Here is a 22,658-nt window from a genome sequence, read left to right as displayed (position 1 = left end):
ATTAATTTGTGTTTAATAACATCGAATATGTTACAACATAATTTATATTACTGAAGTTGGAGTGTTTTGCAAACTTATCTTTCGTCGCTTATCTTTTGAGGAATACAAATAAGGGCCTGCCTCATAAGTGTTAGAATCCATCGGCCTAATCTCGACTGATAACATCACTGGTTTCTGTACATCACTGGTTTCTATATCCGATCCCGACGATCCGATTACTCTAGCCATAGAGGCAGTCAACCAGCTCGCGACATCAAACACTTCAGAACCCCGATACCGACCCCGCCGGCGTGGTCGACGATTTCCCTCAATCAGCGCTTATCGCTATCGACCCGCTAATCTAATCTAATCTAGCCTACAAGATCCCACTGCTGGGAAAAGGCCTTCCCTTCCTCTTTCCATTTTTCACGGTCCTGTGCGACCCGCTAGGGTCGATTAATTATTTCAAATATTTTTCCTCTCAGTCGACACCCTGAGCCGAGGTTCGCGCCCAACTGCGCACCCTCAGGCCAGTTGTCTTAAACGTCGTACCGGCTGAGAGCCTTCAGTGCTCCCCATTTGTACAAGTAGTTAATGCCATGTGCGGCAAATCTAAAATAAGTCACGTCAAAAAAACGACGTTCCCTACGTATACTAGTCAAAGTGAAAGAAAATTCGAACTGCACTGGCAACTGCATTACAATGTACACATTAAATCACATCTCCTGGCATTTTTATTTTTTCGTAATTCGTTATAGTTTAGATTTTAAATAGCCCGTAAATAATTCTAAGTGCATTCTAAGTGCATCAAGGATTTAAAGAGTATTCAAATTGCCGCTTAGAATGGAGTACCGCGTATGCCATCCCTTTCACTCACACGCACACTACGACATTTGACACTTCGAACACTTTTGGCGGGAACACGTCGTTACAGGTTAGCTTACGAGAAAAATATTTTGTATTGGTTGTTTTTATGGCTAAAGTGTAAAATTCAGTTTAAATTTACGTATGATTAGTGTCTACGTGGAATAAAAATGGCGGGAAAAAGAAGGCTTTATGGACGACTCGAAAAAGAAGTCTCAAGTTTCGAAAACAGAGCAAGATCGCTTTTTAAGAAACCGTCACAAGGATAAAAGTAATGGTAAGTACCAAATTAAGATAAATTTAATTCATTTTAGCTTTAGGTAATCTGTAACTGCTTTTAATGTTATATTTTTTACTAAAACAACGTACATTATTCTACCTGGTAGATAGAATAATATGCGTTTTTGGGTCTAAGTTAATTGCCAAACTACACTATTCGATCCGGTAGATAGAATAGTATGTGTATTAATATGTTTGTAGTAAATGTATAAAAAATAGTATTCTATCTGGTAGAGCGAATAGTTTACGTTTTTGAGATTTCACAGACGAGGGAGGAGCATTATTATTTCTGGTAAGTAAATTGAATTCTGTGCCTTATAGGTTCATATTTATATAGCCACATAAGTTATTCTAAGTGACAAATAGATTAGTACACACCAGGTTAGTAGGATTAGTATACAGGAAGTGTATTTCAATTAGACTCATTGCATACTCAGGTTACCGCATTGAACAATTCGTTACTTTGAAACGAAGGACAAAAAAACGCTAGCTAGCTATTTAGACCGTGGTACTGAACAATATTTGCTACGTAAAGTAAATTAAATGTATATATTTGTCCCATAGTAGAAACAGTTCAGTAAGTACTATAGGTAAGTACCGTAAACAAATCTGTTTCAATGCACTTCATACAAAACACGGTGTATGTAACGGAACAAGTGATAAATAACATGCACTATCAAATACGTAGGGTAGTTTTCGAGAGATAATGCATTTATTTGAGACGGATACATTTTTAGGGTTTCATGACTTTCTTAATTTGTAGTCGTTAATAAAATGTTATTTATTTCTTGGTAAAATTGTAGTTTTTAAATAAGGACCTCCCCCACGTTAAAGTGTCCAGCAGTAGAGGTATCTTCGTTTGATGCAGTCCTAAAAACGGCGGTTGAGTCCGTCCTCAACGTATCCTTTGATGAGATCAATGGGTGCAGGAGGCTCTTCCGATTCGTTATGGCGATTTAGGAGTGCGGTGTGCACGGGATGTGGGTTTGCCGGCTTTTTTGGCGTCGGCGCATGGGGTTGCGGACCTTGTCGCTACTGTCCTTTATTCTAATGGCGGCGGGGAAATTTTGCCTTATGTGTCCGATGCCTTGACAGTTTGGGGTGGCCTGAATCCGGGTGTATCGGTCCCTGTTATCTGCCCTATTCAGCGTGCGTGGGATGATGTTGGGGCAAAGCGGATCGAGCGTCAGCTCCTGGCACATGCTAGTGGGGCATATTTGGCTAGACTCCGGGCGGTTTCACAACCTGAATCTGGGGCATGGTTGCACGCATTACCCTCCCCTCACTTAGGCACTTTATTAGACGATGATTCGTTGCGTGTGGCGGTCGCTTTCCGCCTGGGTTGCAAGGTGTGTGAACCCCACATTTATATGCACCTGCGGTTCCATGGTGGAGGCTGATGGCCATCACGCACTGAGTTGTCGACGTTGCGCGGGGAGGTTTTCACGTCACCATGCACTCAATGATATTGCGCGGAGAGCCTTAGAATATCAGCGAGTGTTCCCTGCGTGCTTGAGCCTCCGGACCTATGTAGGTCCGACGGGAAAGGCCGGATGGGCTGACTTTGGTGCCTTGGAAAAATGGCAAGTGCCTAGTTTGGGATGCTACCTGCGTCAATACTGTCGCTTCCAGTCACCTTAGTCGCACCGTCCACTCTCCTTCAGCAGCAGCTGAGGACGCCGCTGAGAAGAAAAGAGAAAAATACGCAGCACTGGCGCCACTGTACGATTTTGTGCCCGTTGCTGTGGAGACCTTTGGCTGTTGGGGAGCAGACACCAGAATCCTCATTTCAGAGTTAGGGCGCAGGCTCAGGGAAAAAACGGGTGACTCCCGCTCCGGTTCGTTCTTGGAGCAAAGGTTCGCCATTGCTATTCAGCGCGGTAATGCGGCGAGCGTTATGGGTACTTTTGCACCGGGAACGGTCAGGGGCGGGTTATTTATGGACTAAGATTTTTTAATAATTTTATTGATAAATTGTATATTTAGTATTAAGATTTAATAAATTCTTATTTTTCATCATCATCAATTTAAGAGCCCCTCATCTACTCACACCACTTATTTTTACTTTATCAAAATTCATATATAAGTTAAATAGAAAAAAAAACGTTTTTTACGTTTTTTTTGTCTATCCTAACAACCTATAACTATAATATGTTAGATTTGATTATAAAATACCTAACAAAAGAAGAGAGAGAAGTACAAATTATGTTACATTAATATTGCAAACTAAAATTTAAAGTAAAAATTGACAAGTATTTGTAAACATTTTTCTTGTCTCAAGTACTTTATACTATAAATAAGTAAATAAAAAAATAAACACCTATAATTTCATGTTATTTTTGATAATGTTTATGTTTTCTACTTACTCTATTTTAAACGTTATGATGGGTAAGAATTATGTGATGTCAAAAAAAATACTTTATACTTAAGAATAACTTTCGTAAAAAGACTGTTGGTATCTTTTTTCAATGTTACTTCTGTTTCTAAGAATAAAAAATATAACAAAAGCTTCGTGATTATTAAAATTGTTTTAATTTATAAAATTTCCCCTTCACCAACTGCGTTTTTATACAAATAGAATTGTTAGCATCTTAAGCCTTATTTTTATTTTTACAATGTATACCATTCTATTTACAGAAAATATTAGATATCTGAGTAATTATTTCATTCTAATTTATATTTAGTAGTAAAAAGTAAAAAATACACAGAAACTCACAATTTCGTCACAATTAATTAATCACATCATGTAAAAATAAATGACTTGTTCAGTCCTATGTATATCAGTCTACGTGTCACATTGAATAGTTTGGTTAATAAAATAGTAAAATTATTCAAAGAATACTATTCTTTGTGGTAGATAGAATAGTTTACGTAAAAAAGGGCCACAAAAACCATCCACGTATAGTATGCTATGTGGTAGTTAGAATGGTATACACGCAATTTATTGTCCCTTAAAATATTCTATCTACAAAAAATCCAAAAATAATAAATTTTAGTAAAATATAACTTAACTATTCATCAGGAAATTGTTAAAAGTATACACTGTATGAGTTTTATGGTTGTAGCTCGATTACGAAAAAAGTAATGACTGTTTTACGGTTTTCTGGCTCTCCTGTAAAGTGACGATTTTTCAGTTAGCGTAGTGTACGTAGGGAGCGTCGAAAAGATGTACTTTGACAGGTCTAAATCGTACCGCGCATTAAAGCAATTGTAAAACATTATTAAAAGTTTTCATCTCGAGCTCCTTCGTGCTTCGGAAGGCACGTTAAGCCGTTGGTCCCGGCTGCATTACCAGTCGTTAATAACCATCAGTCCGCACTGGGCCCGCCTGATGGTTTAAGGCCCGATCTCTATATCCATCTATAGGGAAGGCCCGTGCCCCTGCAGTGGGGACGTTAATGGGAAATATAATCACTAATTGTACTGAACTAGACGTGTTTTACACTCTAATTCCAATATATCTTTATTCAGTAGGTAACATAGTTACACTTTGAATCGAGATTTTTCACATAACGAACGTCTCATCCGTCTAAAATCCGTCTACTGCAGCTTCTCACAACCTGTATAGCCGAGGAAAAGAAACTGCAAGGAAAACCTCGCCACAGACTCCTAGATGTTTCTGGTGACGGATACCATGTATCTGCTAGCTTGCAACACACAACTTTTTGTCCATATTATAACACTTTTTTTAAAAGTATTTTAATAAAATATAATAAAACATTATAACAAAATACACTGTAACAAAACGAAATACCATAAACCACTTCCGTAACATTATTTTATTTGTTTGGTTGCATTAAACGATTTCTTTCATGTGTAATATCTATACATTTTAATAAAAAAATATTTCCTATTTTGTGTAAGCGTAAGTAAATGTAAGTACACTTCTTTAACTTTATTGCGATCACATGTGGAATGCGCGATATTGTTTTCTTATGTTATTTACTTTTTTAACCTACCGAAGTTGGAATAGCTATGGAAAATGTCTCAGGTTATACTAGTATTGCGTAACAGCCTCACTGGTTCAATGGTTGAGCGCCTTAATACTATCAGACGTATAAAATAAAAGTTTAAAAACAAAACCGACTACGGAAAAGTCACGCTCTTATATATTTTAAGAAACAAGACAATGGAACCGATTCCTGCAGACACCTCCTAATTTTACTTTAAGTTATACCTGTCATTTTCTTATCCACCGAAAAGGAAAGGGACGGATGATTGACAGCTATTAATTTTAGGAAGAATGAGTACATTAATGGATAACCCGGGCGCTTTAAATGTGTAAAATTTTTAGACGGTTGTTTTAGATTTGTGCTTAAAATTGACGTGTGTTCCATAAATTTTATGCTAGTCGATTACCCGTCCCTTTCTTTTTCGGCGGATAAGAAAATGACAGTTATAACCTAAAATAAAATTAAATGGTGTTTACAGGAATTAGCACCAATATTTCTCTTAAATTCTTCCGAACAGTGATACTCTTGAGTGAAAGCCGTGGTCGTATGCCATCGTAATCAAACTCTTAGAACATATTACAGACATACATAGCGGTCAAACACAACCTAAAGCCGCAGCAAAGCAAAAACGAGGGTAAAAAAATGTGATAAACAAACTTCGATTTACGTAAAGCGCGAAGGAAAAGTGAATTGAAATACAAAGTTAAAATGGCACTTTTCACCTAAAAAAAATATTCTTCCACTTTCCGTATAAAGAGCCGTACGTAAAGACATGTCGTTTTTTTTTCTGACTTCACACAAAAGGGTCGGGTCGACAATTTGGGCTTCTTTCTACGTACAATGGTACAGTGAAGCGATCATGAGTTTACGCCAGGTTACGCAGAACGTTAACTACAGTATTAGTCTAAATTGCTTTACCGAATTCAGTAGATATCTCGTTGGTATGCAATCAATGGACAAAAGATGTCTTTTTAATTCGCACGGTTATTTGTTATAGATAAAGATTTATTTATTTATTTATTTACTTACTAACACAAATTACATAGACATTACAGGCAGTCCCAATTCGACTATGTAATGCAATTATAACATTAGTACCTAACTAAAGAATTTAATAACTAACTCCGTGAATTCCGTCAACGAACACGTAAATAGGTCGATGTCAGTACACTGCTGAGAAATATCGTTTATGGTCCTAAGTGCGTGCGCTACTGGAGCGTATCTGCCGATGTTGGTGCGCGCGGTGGGCAACACGAACATGCGCGGGGGCCGCCTGGAAGATAAGATAAAGATAAAGATAATTTATTTGCTTAAACATCGGTCACAAATGTTTTTTTTTTTTTACATTAGGTATATGGTAGGTAATAGACATCATAGAAAGGAATATAGAAGAAAATAGATTTAGAAGAAGACCAATTACAGCTTACAATGTCATGGAACAGGTTAAGGAGAAGGCGAACGTCGGAACGTCGTGTCTTGTAAGGAAGTCAACAAATAGGCCTTTGATATAAAAAAACGGATAATGCTACACCGACAAGAGCGTGGCTCTTAAATTAATGATGATGATGGTAACAGAAATTAGTCATCACCCGTGTATTTTCATTTCATGTTAGAAAGGACACAATTCCTCTGTCGGTTTTGATGACATGCATGAGAAGAAAAGTTGATAAAATTTTACAAAACAAAGAACTTTCTAGGCTCAGATTGTATTCGAAAGACAAACTAGCTACATTAAGCGCGCTCGTGAAGAAAATTTCAAGGTAAAAGCTAAATTACAAAGTTGCAAAGTTTTGCACATTTTATCACGTGGATTTCGTCAAATTTACCAAAATTGGCACTCTATAAAAGTTTACTGTTGTCGTCTAAAGTTTATATGAAGTTGTGGTGAGAGTAGTGAAGTTATTTTACACATAACTTTGTATGAAATATTCCTTAAGTACAGAACGAAATTAATTCTAAACTAAAGCCGTAGTCATGCCAACAATTCACCCTGTCCCTTCTAGAACATTCACGAAAGCAACTAGTCTTTATTATCTTAGACAATTATCATCAAAACACACACACACTCAAGTCGTTAGTATTTCAGTAATTTCAACCCGACCTCTATCATTATCGACCCTAGTCGGGGCCACTTTAATTGCTGCTATAAAGCTAACTTTATGTAAATAGTGAACTCAAATAAACTTACAGGGAAATTAGCCCAGCTAATTTATATGGACCCTTCCATTTGGACTATAAAAGTGTCCTAAATTATCGGGCACCTGTTAAATTACATTGTAAATAATTCTCAGGTATTTGTACTAGTGTCGACGGGTAGCGAAAAGACAGTTTTTTATGTTATTTATTTACTTTATAACAATATAATTATAACATAGCATCACGCCAGTATTCCCTTAAAGGGGTAGGCAGAGATGTACAGTATACAGGGTGTGAGCGACATCGAAACGGAAACTTTGAGCGATTCATTCAGATTATGATTCTGAGTTGATAGCAAGTGGAATTTTTCGTCGCGAAAGTATGTAACTGAAAATGTTTAATAAAACACTAATATATCCATGAATTTTCCGACAGGAAATTCCACTTGATATCTACCCGGAATCATGGTCTGAATCAACCCCCTAACAACCAATCCAGCCAATCGAATTTAAAAAAAAATCGGTAAAGTATATATAGAATTGAAAATTATAAAAAATTAAAACACAAAAATAATATCATTAATTTTGCCACGGAAAATTTCACTTGATATTAACTCAGAATAATGGCCTGAATCATCTCCCTCAGTATTCGTTGCTATGTCACTTAACAGCCTGTTACACCCACTTCTTGCCAGCTGTTAGCTCTCATGTAATAATAGGTGGCGAGTATGTTACCATTAACTGGGCACCAGACCAGTCAACAACGTTATATTAATTATCTATGGTCCAAATATGACCTTCATTTTTTAAATAAAATATTATCTGTTGCCCGAAACAGCACCATTAAAACCTTCACTACTTCATCAAAACTACGATAATGTAAAACTAACTATAAGTACATTACTGTCGATCTCAGCGGTTCAGTGGTTGAGCGTATGTCTCACGATCCGAAGGTTCTGAATTCGATTCTAGGAGGTGATATGCCTCACAAAAATCACTTTGTTAAACTGTCACTAGTTTGATCAAGATATTAAGACTAAAATCACCTGATTGTCTGAAAATTACAATGGTCCGTGCTTCAGAAAGCACGGTAAGACGTAGTCACTGGTCTCGGTCACTGTTTACTGATGTAAGTACGTTGTCGTAAGTATCTTTGGCGGATCAATATTAAACCTGACACCAGGGTTGATGAGGTTGGCAAAAAAGAAGATTACTTAAAATGCTGACCAAACCATTTAGGATTACGGGCTTGAATTTATAAATAGACTTAATATACTTACTTTACTTTGAGATCGCAGGTTCGAATCCAGCGCAGGCCTAAACCATTGATTGTCTAATTTGTTTTCGAATTCATACTTGGATCATAAATTATTATCACGTGCACAGCGGTGAAGGAAAACATCGTAAGCAAACACACATACTCGAGAAATGCATTTTCGGAACTAACCTGTATTGGGCTGGTTTTCCCTTGACGGGTTGGAAGGTCTGACAGGCAGTCGCTTCTGTAAAAAACCGGACCTGTCAAATCTTCAAATTAATCTAGCGGACCCTGTGATGTAATGGAGATGATGACTTTAAAAATAAGTACACTGCTTTATCACTATTTTCTTCTTCTTTTTTCATCTTTTGTTCTTTTTTTTTTAAAGAACGTCTAGGGCCCTGTGCCGAGGTTTTTCTTGCAGCTTCTTTTCCCCGGCTATACAGGTTGTGAGAAGCTGCAGTAGTTTTAGGCAGATGAGACGTTCGTTATGTAAAAATTGACGATTCAAAGTGTAACCTACTGAATAAAGATATTTTTGAATTTGAAACTAATAGTGAAAAGGATTCCTGACAAGCCCGTTTTCTCTTAGTCAGTGAAAGACACCAAAATAAACCCACTATTTATTCTGAATTACTATACAAAGTGTATTTAAACAATTCAGCCTTTAATATTAATGAAAATTAAATTGTTGCTATTAATTGATGGTTCCTCTTGCCAATTTTGCTTCATAATCTAAATTTTGAAGAGGAAGGATAATTATAATCCTGAGCCTCCGTTTACTATGTTTGGTTTATCTAAATATTCGTTGCTGCATTAATTAGTAGATACAGTTTAAATCGTAGACAAAATGCTTCATAAGACTGTTTTTTTTTTCAATAGCGTCTAGAGCATGTGTCTAGGCTTTTCTTGCAGTAACTTCTCCTTAGTTATAGCTTTTCATAACCTCTATAGAGGTTATGAAAAGCTGTAGTAGTTTTAGGTGGATGAGAAGTTTGACAAAATCTAAATTTTAGTGTCTTTTTAATTATTTTCTGTTCAGTGCTTTTGCGACGGAAAATTCCACATGATATTAACTCAGAATCGTAGTCTAAATCATCCCTAAAAGTTGTCGTTACGATGTCATTAAAACCCTGTATTTTGTTGGCATACCAAATACAGTGTTGTTTAAAATATTTCACAATTTAAACCAATTGGGATGGTGAAAGTGACATTACATTACATAAAATTCAAAAATAAATGTAATTATCATAATACCATACTTAAAAATAACAAGGTATCGAATACCAATGTGGAAAAAGGTAAACTTAATAAAATTAATAAAAAAGTACATTAAGCAGATAGAAAATAAAGAAGCATGACAGTATTCTATTACTTAATGCTCATAACGAGACTGTTATGAGATAGTATGTCATTATTCTGTAACTCAATACTCACATCGCCCATAAATATAAAATATTGCTCTTTAGAAAAAGTATTTTTTTTTAAATCAGACGTCGTTTGAGAGAGAGTGGAGATGACCCCCGTGCCGAATTGCTCTTGGCGCAAACGTTGTCCATTGCTGTACAGCGAGGAAATGCAGCTAGTGTAATGGGCACCTTGGCGCGCGGTATTAGGCTGCCTGTCCATTTAAGCGGAGCGAGCTTGCGGAGCGGTGAAAGGGATAAAATATATTAACCAATAAGATTGACCAATCTCTGTCCACTGCAGCTGAGCGGAGTTTTTATGCAATCCTATTGGTTAATATTTATCCGTTTCACCGCTCCGCAAGCTCGCTCCGCTTCAATGGACAGGCAGCCTTAGTCAGGGGCGGGCTTTTTGACGAGTGCAGTAAATAGCATTATTTTTGTTAATTATTGATAAATCATTTCGTATTTAGAAGTGTTTAAGGATGAAATTATTGTTTATTACTAGAATTAAAATAAATTGGATTGTTTTATCTATGCTTATGATTTATTTAAATATAATTCTTTATTTTTTGACGTATCTTAAGTACTTCTTGGCCCTGATTCCTGGAGACAACTCCTAATTTTACATACATACATAGATACATAAACTCACGCCCATAATCCCAAATGGGGTGGGCAGAGCCACAAGTAATCAAAGACAACTTGCAGCCACTGTTGATACGAAGTCCTAAGATGGATATGATGAACCTTATGGTGATAAGGGATCAGCCTATCTCCCATAACATTAGTCCATCATGTTAGAGGATGCAATCCCTCTGTCGGTTTTACGACATGCCCGGGAAGACAAGCAGCTGGACGTGTTCTATGTTTTTTATTAGCTCCCAGAACAGCATAGAAGCAATACCTCCTAATTTTATTTTAATAATAATAAAGATTTTTATTATGTTTAAATTTAGGTACAATTATAAAATAATAGTTGCAGTTATAGAGGCAAATTACGTCTCACTAAATTTTGCCTTTGCAGGCATATACACATTTCACCCGGCTAAACGTGCCTTCCGAAGCACGGAGTATCTAACTTTCGAACAATCAGGTTATCGGCCGGTAATGCCCTAACCAAAGAAGGGATCACAAAGTAATTTTTGTGACATGTCGCCATAGTGATTCGAACCCGGGGCCTCCGGATCGTGAGCCCAATGCTCAACCACTGAACCACGGAGGCCGTTATTAGGTAAGTAACGTAAAATAAGCCGGAATCGATAAATGTACCTAAATCATAATTGTTGGATCAAATGAAAACGTCATTTACACAGACCTTGAGCTGTCAGTAACGTCACCACATCTATCTGCCTCTGACAGCTGTTGTAATAATGACAGTGGAGAATACGGGGACCTAAACCATAATTATATTTTTCTCATGTCCTCAGTATAATCGTATTTTTTTTTTGATTCCCAACTCCTTTTTATCCGTGTTCTCTTTCCTACCACTATTATTTGTTTATTGTTTAGTAATGATTATAATATCTATGCATTATTAACCCATTTTATTAAAAATAATAATATAAAATTGTAATTACGCACTCCTTAAACATGTAATTAAGTTTATTTATTCTTTTCTGCTTCAAACTAATCCTTTTCCGTGTCCTTTCCGTTAATTTTATAGCCATATTTCCCTAACTTTGGTGATTGGCTAAATGCGGAGGCGAAGCCATTCAATAAAAAATAATAATGACAGCTGTCACTCAGAACGTGTGGAAATACACGTTACTAGTACCCAGTCGAGTCCACTTATAACTTTCCAAAATTGACCGACAAAATACTCTCTAACTTAATATAACACATACTTTATTGCACACACAAGAAACGATATTACAAACAAAGAAAAATTGAAGATTACATGAGGCATTACTGATAAGTAGCATTCTCTTCCAGGCAACCTTTAGTTAGAGAATATTGCTTTTTAATCTTAAAATCCGTGATAGCCACTTCGGAGAACGGGAGACTTACATTTTTGTTAACAAAACCTAGAAATAGATAAAATTGTTTCGCGTGGCACTTGACAAATAGAATATTTGACTAGGTCAAAGATAATAATCGTATATAAAATGCTAATCAAGAAATACAAGCCAATTTAATACAATAATATAATAATAATAATATATCGTTTATTTCAGATTTAAAAACCCATACATTAAAAAAAGATACCACAAACAATACAAACAATTAAAATATTAAAAATCAAATTCAAATTACAAAATAAACAACTTAAAATTAAAAATCAACAATATAAACCAATCTCATTTTACTTTTCTACTTAATATCGAAATTTATTTAAAAATTAAGTAACAATGAGTACGACGTTTGACCGCTTTTATTGATGACGTCACAGAACAGTACTTCCATACAAACTCCGAATAGAACTTTCGTTTTGCCATTTCGTAAAAAGTATCTCATTTGACTAGGTTGGCTAGTAGACTATTGTACATTAGATAGATAGATCATCTTCCTATCATTATCCCGTTTTTCACGGGGTCCGCTGTATGAAACATGACAAATTGATAGTTTTTAAAAATACGTAGACTTTGTTTGCCAGGGTTATTAATTTGCAGACCCGATTGACAATAAATTAATTTTAATATTGTAATATTTAAGTACATACCTATTTAATATTGCACGCCCGATTGGGTTAAATTGTACCTAAGAACTGTATTTTTTTCTTTTTATAATCTATGACATCTTTTTTTTGTACTGTACAATTGCAATAAAACTCTTTTGATTTTTTTTTTGTTTCGCTTATCTAACTCGAAGATTTGACAGGTCCGGTTTTTTTACAGAAGCGTTTGCCTGTCTGACTTTCCAACCTGTGAAGGGTGAACCGGCCTAATATAGGTTAGGTCACATACCTCCGAAAATGCATTTCTCGGGAATGTGTGTTTCCTCACGATGTTTTTCTTCACCGCTGAGCACGTGACGTGATAATTATGATCCAAACAAGAATAGAAAACAAATTCGACAATCATTGGTTTAGGCCTGTGCTAGATTGTAGAGGAGGTGGAACTACTCCATGGAAATCCTCTCTACTCTCACGTCCGCATGCCTGATGGAAAGGCATCTAATTCTGTAAATCGGTTTATAGTGCGGGAGTAGTCTACCACCATCCGCTTACGATGTACTCCGCCTCCTGTCACTAGGACTAGGTGTATATTTATAGATTTTCTATTTTCCTTTTTTTTTTTTTTTGTGTCTTGAATGTACTCCGAGGTTACTCTTATATCCATTTTTTTTTTTTTTCTTCTATTTTTATAATGTTCTGTTTTTATAATGAAGTGTCATCGTCTGAATCTCTTGAGTTGCTTATTATTAGGTATTTTGTGTGTACTATTTATATAAGTAGGTATATATGCTAGGTTATGTATATAGGTTAGGTATATATTATATTTGTAAGTATGTTATATTATTTATTTGCATGTATTTGTTGTTAAGTTGTATGCATAGTTTGTACCCGCAATCTTTCAATTATTTTTTTTACCTTTTTCCTCACCTTATGGTTGTCTGGAAGAAATCGCTTTAAGCGATAAGGCCGCCATTTGCCATGTACTTAGTTAAGAGACTTTTTGTAATTATTTCTTTTTATTTTGGTGCAATAAAGTGTATTTGTATTGTATTGTATTGTAGGACCTGTGCTCTTCGAACCTGCGACCTCAAAGTGAGAGGCAAGCGTTCTACCAAGTGGGCTACCACAGCATACGTTAGATAGATAGATACAATCTTTATTTAGGCTTTTATTTTTTTATATGCCCGATCTTAGTATAAAAAAATTTAAATAAAATACAAACGTAAACGACCACATTATCACTCCGTATACGCTTCGCAATGACGTGGCACCGCACCCTGTGACCGCACTTCCAAAGCCTTGCACCTACCCATTACCTGCCCGTTATGTAAATACTTTTAGCTTTTTGTAGCATTAGACAGGTAATGTTTGTGTCCACAACCTTTATAAATGGAATCGTTTTTTCTTCGTCTTTGGTTTTTATATATCTGTTTTGTCGCGTTGGCTATGAAAATAGAGTAATGGATTTTAGACACACAGCTCACACCTTACATACATTAACATAAACAACCTATATACATCCCGCTCTTGGGCTCAGGCCTCCCCTCAATCAATCGGAGGGTATATGGAGCATACACCACCACGCTGCTACACTAGTGGAGCTGTTTTACGGCTAATAGTCGAGACCAACAGCTTAATGTGCCCTCCGAAGCACGGAATCATCTTTCACATGACAATCAGGTGATTCAAGCCTACAATGTCCTTACCAAACGAAGGATAGTCTTACAAAGTCATTTCGACAATGTCCCCATCGGGAATCGAACCCGGATCTCCGGATCGTGAGCCCAACGCTGTAACCACTAGATCACTGAGGCTGTTAGAAATCTAGTAATAAAAACATAGAATAAATACTACGTATAGAAGGGACATTTTCCGCACGCACCGATACAAACTTAGATTATCAGCTTAATAAGGCAACAGTCATTTATTTTTAATATATTTAACCCGTTAAGGAGTAAGGGAACGGCCGTGGTTATGTTTCTAAAATAAATATTTGAGAGATTTTAATACGAGCAGGTACGAGTTAAAATCACAGAGTTCATATTGCAGAGAGATACCGCGCGAGCATAGTTGGTGGGACCGAAATATGCACGAAATGAGCATATCATATGCGGTTACGATCGTATTGTTAAAAATCCTTTTCATTCATGGCTTTTTTGATACCGCACAATTACAATTACCAAGAACTAATTTACGAGCTAGATCAGTAGTAATACAAGGATGTTACTACGCACTCTCAGGTAAATCGATGTAGCGATTCAGCCAGAAATGTCTTGGTGCGGCCGCTTCATTCGCCGATGAACACACAGGCGACATGTGGACTTTTAGAATTGAGTGCTGAAAGCATATCGCCTTTGTTTCTATGATCTGTGGTTAAAATAAATAATAGTCCAACAACTAAATTTCTAACTTTTGTAGTACTTAGTTTCATATTTTATGAAAATGTTCGCGTAACCACAGCAATATGTGAATTTAAAAGGCTACATTGGAGGCTTATGTTATGTTACATAATCCGATTACTTTACGAGCTTTTAGTGAATAGCAAACTATTAATTTTATAAATTACTTAAAGTAGTTTAATATTATTTACTGCATCATTATAAAACAAAAACTAAAAATAGTACCAGATTTAAAATAAAGTTCACGCTATGAAAGAAATCTACGGATTTTAAAAGCCTTGCTTGAAAATTAGATATCAATCCATCACTTGCTATGTTATTTGATAAACACATTAGAATATATGTACGATAAGCTGCAAAAGTCCAATCAGTTTCTTGCAAAGTAATAAATGTTTACAATTCATGTCGTTTCTGTGATAGACCAAAAACACCTACAAAAACATTAATTTTATAATTATGACAACTAATGGTTCATAATTTCACTACTGTTTACAAATAATTCACTGGGTTTAGTGACTGAACTTTTGCGCTTTGATTGTACATAGACACACTATGGCAAGAAAAAATGTGCCACACATATGGGACATGCACGTACTAGTTCCAAAGATTATGCCTCATATGTGGTTCATACACAGTGAACGTGTTAATAATGGAATTTATTGGTAAGTCATAATAATTCTATGCAGAATCGGCGACACTAGCGCCGCGGCTGCGGGACTTCGTTCGTGGCGCGGACTACATATTAAACTTGTTATCATCTTTAAAAAAAAAATTGTAAAATTAGGTGACAGCAAGGTGAGTCTTTAACAATAATGGTAATTTTGAAATTAGAATTTGAGCTTACATGGAACAGATAAAGAGAGGGTGAAAATCGTGTCTTATAAGGAGGTGAAGAAATTGGTCTTTGATAGACAAGAATGGAGAATACTACACCGACAAGAGCGTGGCTCTTAAATTAGTGATGATGAATTTTGAAATATAATATTATAAATGTAGCTTATTTAATAAAAAAATTACAGAAATACAAATAATTTTAATAAAATATATTTTATTTACATTTGAGCTCGTTACGTTGAGGACACAAAAAATTAAATATTCCTCGAAATACCTTCTTAGCTAACAAAAATAGGGTACGATAAAATCTAACCGAGATATTATTTCCAAGAAAAAGTTTGAAAACCCTTGGAAAGCCATTTATTTTACGAATTCTATCCATTCTTTATTTGATATTATGACGACGCCCTAAATTCCTTCACGAAATCAACATAAAACTTGGGCTTGTAACGTAAAAATTGTTCTGCGGTATATAAGTATAATACAGGGCTGTATTTTTTGTAAAGGTCGGTATACATTCCAACGACAATATTACAAAGTGTTGCCTTTTTACACAAAGCGTCACTTCGAAGTGATCCAGTGTGTAACGACGTTTTTATGTTCATCGTAAAACCGGGATCGCCCTTAAATCTCCATCATTACCGTGTTTAAACCTTATGAATTATACAACGAACTTAATGCGTGACTAAATAAGGTTGAAAATGGTGGAATAGAGGGCCTTTATCAGCTCTGAAGGTTATTCTAAAGCCGATGATTGACAGGACCGATCGCCTTAACGAGACGTCGTTGGTAAGACGTTCTTAAAATTCAAATTTAATCATACTGCCCTAAGGAGTCGTGTAATGGATCGCTTTTTTATCGACACATCTATTTATTTACGTTTCAGTGATAAATTGTGATCATCTGCACGCTTGTCACTGTTGTTAGCGGAAAAATCGCAACCCTCGGACCCTAAACCCTTGTTATAAGCGTCCAAATCGATAATTTTGTTCGACGGAGTTTATTCTCCACCAAAATCAGATTATGCAAATATATTGTAAAGGAAATCCAAAGGAATATTAAACAGCTGTATATCTTTGTGTTCTTTAAATGTACTTATAAAAGAAATATAGCAGAAGTAGGTATGAGAATTTTGCTTTAAACACAGTTTTGAACATTCTAGTTTTAAAAGTGTAGAAAGTCTTTTAAACAAATTCTAGTTAAGATTAAAACATTTTCGAAGTTAATATTGTTAATAATTATCTTATTTCTTATAAGACATTTTAAAGACCTCCATAAAAGGCTTTGGTCATAAAGCGACCTAATCTTACTCAGTTCGTTGCTCGTGTTAGAAGTTGGTTCTTGGCCAATTTTACGGTCATATTTATTTTTATAGTCGCTATTTCATCAATAACATTAGCCATAAAAGAAGGATACCTTTTTAACTAAAATATTTAAATAAAAACTCTTTATTCGAAACTACAGACACCATACAAGGAAATAATTGCAAATTATCTTCTGAATACTTGTGGTTTTGGTCACCCTAGTAGGGATTGTATGCATGAGTTGTATAAGTAAGTTGTTTCGTCAATTAAATGTCCGTACTTCACTCAGTACTTAGGTCTCACAGAATACCAGCATCGCGGCTCAAGCCGCGGCATAATTATCAGTGAGGACCTTTTGTTCTGGACACCATCCACTACACATGGGTAAGCCGACATGACATCACATTTAATTTAGATATAAGTTTCTGTGTTCGTTTTTCATGTTCCTGTATAGAAAATATTTCATGTGTGCGATATTTTGTCTTTTGATGTGATGCCATTATAATGGGGTGTTAGTGACATTGTAACGAAAACTTCGATGGATGATTCAGACCATGATTCCGAGTTGATATCAAGTGGAAGTTTTCATCGCCAAAATATTGAAGTAAAAAAAAACTAAACCTTTTCATGAATTTTCCAACAGGAAATTCCTCTTGATATCAACTGCGCATTTGTATAGGCTGCATTTTATCATTACTTTTCATAAAGAAACTGCATACAAAAGTATTTAATGAACAGCCGACTATACCAAGGTTTTTAACGTTCCTGTGACAAGAAGGGATCTCCTTGCATGATAGTTGATATTTGACTTATTGTCCTGCAGGTCATAATGCACAAGACGAACTTTTAATATAATATATTTATGGAGCTCCGTGTGTCGTATAGTTTGCGAGTGGAGTGTAAAGTTGAAGTATGAACTATTTACTCATACTTGTATGGCGCACGTTTCGCTCACCTTTGATCCTTTCAACCTCCCTAAAATTGAATTAAGCAAGTACTTCTTCCACTATCGTGTGGGTTGTGAGCTGAATTACCAACCTCATCAACCCTGGTGTCAGGGTTATTATTGAGCCGCCAAAGGCCCCTGACATGGCTCATGTAACGACTACTTACTTACATCAGTAAGTAGTAACCGGGACCAACGGCTTAACGTGCCTTCCGAAGCACGGAACATCTTACTTTCGGACAATCAGGGTGATCAGCCTATAATGTCCTTACCAAACTAGGGATCACAAAGTGACTTTTGTGATATGTCTCCACCGGGATTCAACCCGGGACCTCCAGATCGTGAGCCCAACGCTCAACCACTGGACCACGGAGGTCGTCAAGTACTTGAAATGAAATACAAAGATCTTTTTTGGTACTATTTTTATACATTACCGAGTACTTATTTAGGGTGCATCCTTTTTTGTTGCATACTCTGCAATTTTAGTCCAATTCCTATTATATTTTATCACGTTTTTCGCTTCTCTTAATGGTCTTTGACTTCTTCATCTTTGGGAAATCACTAATCTGCGCTGCGTTGGAGTAAAAAGATGCATTCGAAAATCTTGTTTAAATCTTGTTAGTTTTATTTTTAAACTTTGTAGGTAGGTTGATTAGACTAATGTTAGCTTTGGAGGCTTTGTCTTTTACCTACTTGGAATATAGATCTAACTAGTGATAATTTGAAAGTCTATTTTCGTTTGTGCTAGCAACGAATCGAAATTACTTCGTGCGCAGAGATAGTTACATGTTTGTTGTCCTCCTCATCTCTTTAGTCGTCATCATCATCATCACCAGCCCATTAACGTCCCCACTGCTGGGGCACGGGCCTTCCCTATGGATGGATAGGGAGATCGGGCCTTAAACCACCACGCGGGCCCTCTGCGGATTGGTGGTTATTAACGACTGCTAATGCAGCCGGGACCAACGGCTTTACGTGCCTTCCGAAGCACGGAGGAGCTTGAGATGAAAACTTTTTTTTGTGGTCACCCATCCTATGACCGGCCTTTGCGAAAGTTGCTTAACTTCAACAATCGCAGACCGAGCGCGTTTACCGCTGCGCCACCGAGCTCCTCATCGAGCTCCTCTTTAGTCGTATTGCTGTTTAGTTGAGCTCTAATATTTTTTTAGTCATGTTTATGAAAACGTGGTCAAACATAGTGATACTAAAAAACTTCTCATGACAACATGATAGAAGTAACAAATAAAAGTTTGCGTTCAAAAACAATACTTTATTTAGTAGAAATAAACCGCTAAATTTTTGATTGAATCCTTAATAATTCACAGTTCAGCTACCCTTATTACTAAAAGAATAAGGTCTACTCAATATTTTATCTCCAACAAGTCTCATACAAAGCAAAAGTAATTCTGTCGGGTAAAAAAAAGTATGCCTAGATTTAAATCCCTTTTATTATTGGACGAGACAAGGGACAGGCAAGAACAGGTAAAAGGGGGTAAAATTTGCACGGCCCAGGGAGGGGGAAACACGACACTTCGACTATTAGGTGTCCTTTGCGTCTTCTCATTTTTACGATTATTCCGAAAGTGCCAGCAAACGGGACTTCGTTCTTTCTCGAAACGTGTGGTACAAGGTATAGGAATACCTAACAGATAATTGGAAATAATAATATGCAATAGTCCAACGTGAATCGGGAATTGACTTTGAGTGCACTCCCATAGTGCGTACATATTGCTACTCCACTGCTGGTTGGTAGAGGTGTTTTGAACTGAATCATACTTTTCGCAAACATCCCTCATCACCAACCCATTAACGTCCCCACTGCTGGGGCACGGGCCTTCCCTATGGATGGATAGGGAGATCAGGCCTTAAACCACCACGCGGGCCCAGTGCGGATTGGTGGTTATTAAGGACTGCTAACGCAGCCGGGACCAACGGCTTAACATGCCTTCCGAAGCACGAAGGAGCTTGAGATGTAACTTTTTTTTGTTGTGGTCACCCATCCTATGACCGGCCTTTGCAAAAGTTGCTTAACTTTAGCAATCGCAGACCGAGCGCGATTATCGCTGCGCCACCGAGCTCATCAGGCGGAATTTAAACATAGCTGGCGGGGAGTGTGTGCATACTATACACCTCTGCGTACCCCTTCTGGGCTACAGGCGTGACTCTATGTTATATTTTCATACAATGAAGCGATTCTAACGTATTTTATTTCGTGTAATTTCATTTTTATTAATAATATTAATTTTATTTGATTTTATATATAATTTAATTTTAATTTATCTAATCTAATCTGATATACTTATACTTATAATTATGGATATTAATCTGAAATAAATAATTTGAATTTGATTCTGCCGGTGATGTTCCTTACCATACAAAAGACATCCTGACAATGTTCACATCGGAAATCGAACTCAGCAAGTACAAGTGCGGCACTGTTCCCCCAAACGATGGAGCATCTTACATCGTGTCCTGCGTGCCCGAACACCTGCACGCAGGAGGATCTGATGAGCGCTGCAGATAGCGCCATACTTGTTGCCAAGTTTTGGGCCAAAACTATTTAGTTTGCCATCGACACGATAAGAAGATCGAACCCGGACCTCCAGAGCGTGAACCTAACGCTCAAACCTAGCTAGACTACGGTAGCTGTTTAGATCATTTCATGAAACCTTATTTATCTAGCCTTTGTTTCATTACAAATCAACAAGTTATCACCTAATTGTATATGAATACATTGACCCGAAGAGCCAAATAGGCTTTACTGGGCTTAGGCTAGGCTTGATTAGACTAATCGGTGGTTCTGAATCGAAGGGCGTAATATACAATCCCGACGACCCGATTACTCTAGCCATAGAGGCGGGCAATCAGCTTGCGACACCAAACACTTCAGAACCCCGATAGGGACCCCTCATTCACCCCCTAAGGTCGATTAATTCTTTCAAATATTCTTCTCTCAGACGACGCCCTGAGCCGAGGATCGCACCCATCTGGGCACCCTCAGGCCTATTGTCTTAAATTTTGTACCGGGCGAGAGCCATGACTTATCTGATCTGTGGCAAATCTAAGTCACGTCAACAAAAAGGTGGTTCTGAACATACCATCTTCAGGGTTGACGATTAGTCAATTCGTGGTGTAACACCTCTATTGTTGCATTTGAATAATGAAGTTCCCGACACATTCCCGAAATGCGTTTCGGAGGTATTATGTGACTTAACCGGGCTGGTTTTCCCTTAGCGGGAACCAATGAGCCACACGATACAAGAAATAGGTTAGGCTTAAAATATGTATGAACCCTATCGCATCGATTATAATTGACATTAATTATTGACACTTCGTTTCAATTTGTCAAACAAGTTGATATAACGAGGTTATTCATAAAATATACAGGTTGTGACATGTCACGAAAACTTTGAGGGATGATTCAGACCATGATTCTGAGTTGATATCAAGTGGAATTTTTCGTCTCAAAAGTATGGAACTTAAAACATTTAAAAATACACCAAACATTTTATGAATTTTTCGACGGGAAATTTCACTTGATATCAACTCAGAATCATGGTCTCAATCATCCCCCTCAGTAATGGGCCGTTTACCGCAACTCGACGTCTGAGCTTTGCGTGATACCTGAAACGGCTGGATCACTCCAGCCAGCCTTAGTCCCCAAGAAAATCTAACAGTCCTTTGACGTTGCTAACCACCTCAGGGAGGCACCCCGTTAGACCAAGATGCCTGGCCCGGTAGCTGGCGACTCCTCCACACTCCAGTAGAACATGAGCCGCTGTCTCCTCCATCTGATCCATGCAGGCTCTGCACAGGATCCCCCACAGTATACACTATTGAAGCTAAATTAATGTACATTATAAGCAGCATACCTAATATTTTTAATTACGTATTTAAATACACATGATTACATTAAAAATGACGACATCCGTGGTCCAGTGGTTGAGCGATGGGCTCACGGTCCGGAGATCCCGGGTTCGATTCCCGGTAGGAATATTATCACTAAAAATACTTTGTGGTTCCTAGTTTGGTTAGGACATTACTGGCTGACCACCAGATTGTCCGAAAGTAATATGATCCGTGCTCGGTAGGCATGTTAAGCCGTTGGTCCCGGTTACTACTTTCTAATGTAAATAAGTAGTTGTTACATGAGACATGTCAGGGGCCTTTGGCGGCTCAATAGTAACCCTAACACCAGGGTTGATGAGGTTGGAACTGCACCTCACAAACAAACAATTTTACTGTATAAAACAATCTCTTCCAGGCGACAAGATACTCTTGCGATAAGAAGTAACCACTCCGCGCTGTTCTAACTTTTGTGGTTAGGCGTTAAACCACAATGGTTAAGCACGGGATTTACCCTACTTCTATCGACGAGGTAGCAGATACAATTCCGTTGCAACATTTTAAGGTTAATTTCTTTTTGGCTTCTTTTATTTTTAGTATTTTGTTTCTTGTATTTTAGGTGAGTAGACATGGATGTAAATTTGTCCGAAGTAAAGTATTTGTTTTTTTATTTATGTTAGACTTGTGTTTGACCACAATTTCACCTGATACAGGCTTATCTATAAAATTCCTATTCAGTCTAGTTTTGAAGCAGAGTTTTTTTCTTCAGAAAGTATTTTTATTTATCAAAAATAAACATTATCACATAAGAACTCTTCTGTCTTTAGACGCCAAAGAG

General features: G+C 37.0%; 1 protein-coding gene across 1 annotated transcript in view; it reads left to right on the top strand.

The window, feature by feature from the left end:
* The window catches only part of LOC126381666 (acid sphingomyelinase-like phosphodiesterase 3a), a 99,142-nt gene that overhangs the window by 25,774 nt on the left and 50,710 nt on the right, over positions 1-22,658 (top strand). The gene's annotated exons all lie outside the window — the stretch shown is intronic.

Source organism: Pectinophora gossypiella, unplaced genomic scaffold (assembly GCF_024362695.1).
Source record: "Pectinophora gossypiella unplaced genomic scaffold, ilPecGoss1.1 Pgos_77, whole genome shotgun sequence".
In the NCBI taxonomy this organism is placed as follows: Eukaryota; Metazoa; Arthropoda; class Insecta; order Lepidoptera; family Gelechiidae; genus Pectinophora; species Pectinophora gossypiella.
The sequence above is the reverse complement of the archived record's forward strand: the minus strand, read 5'-3'. Positions and strand labels throughout refer to the sequence as shown.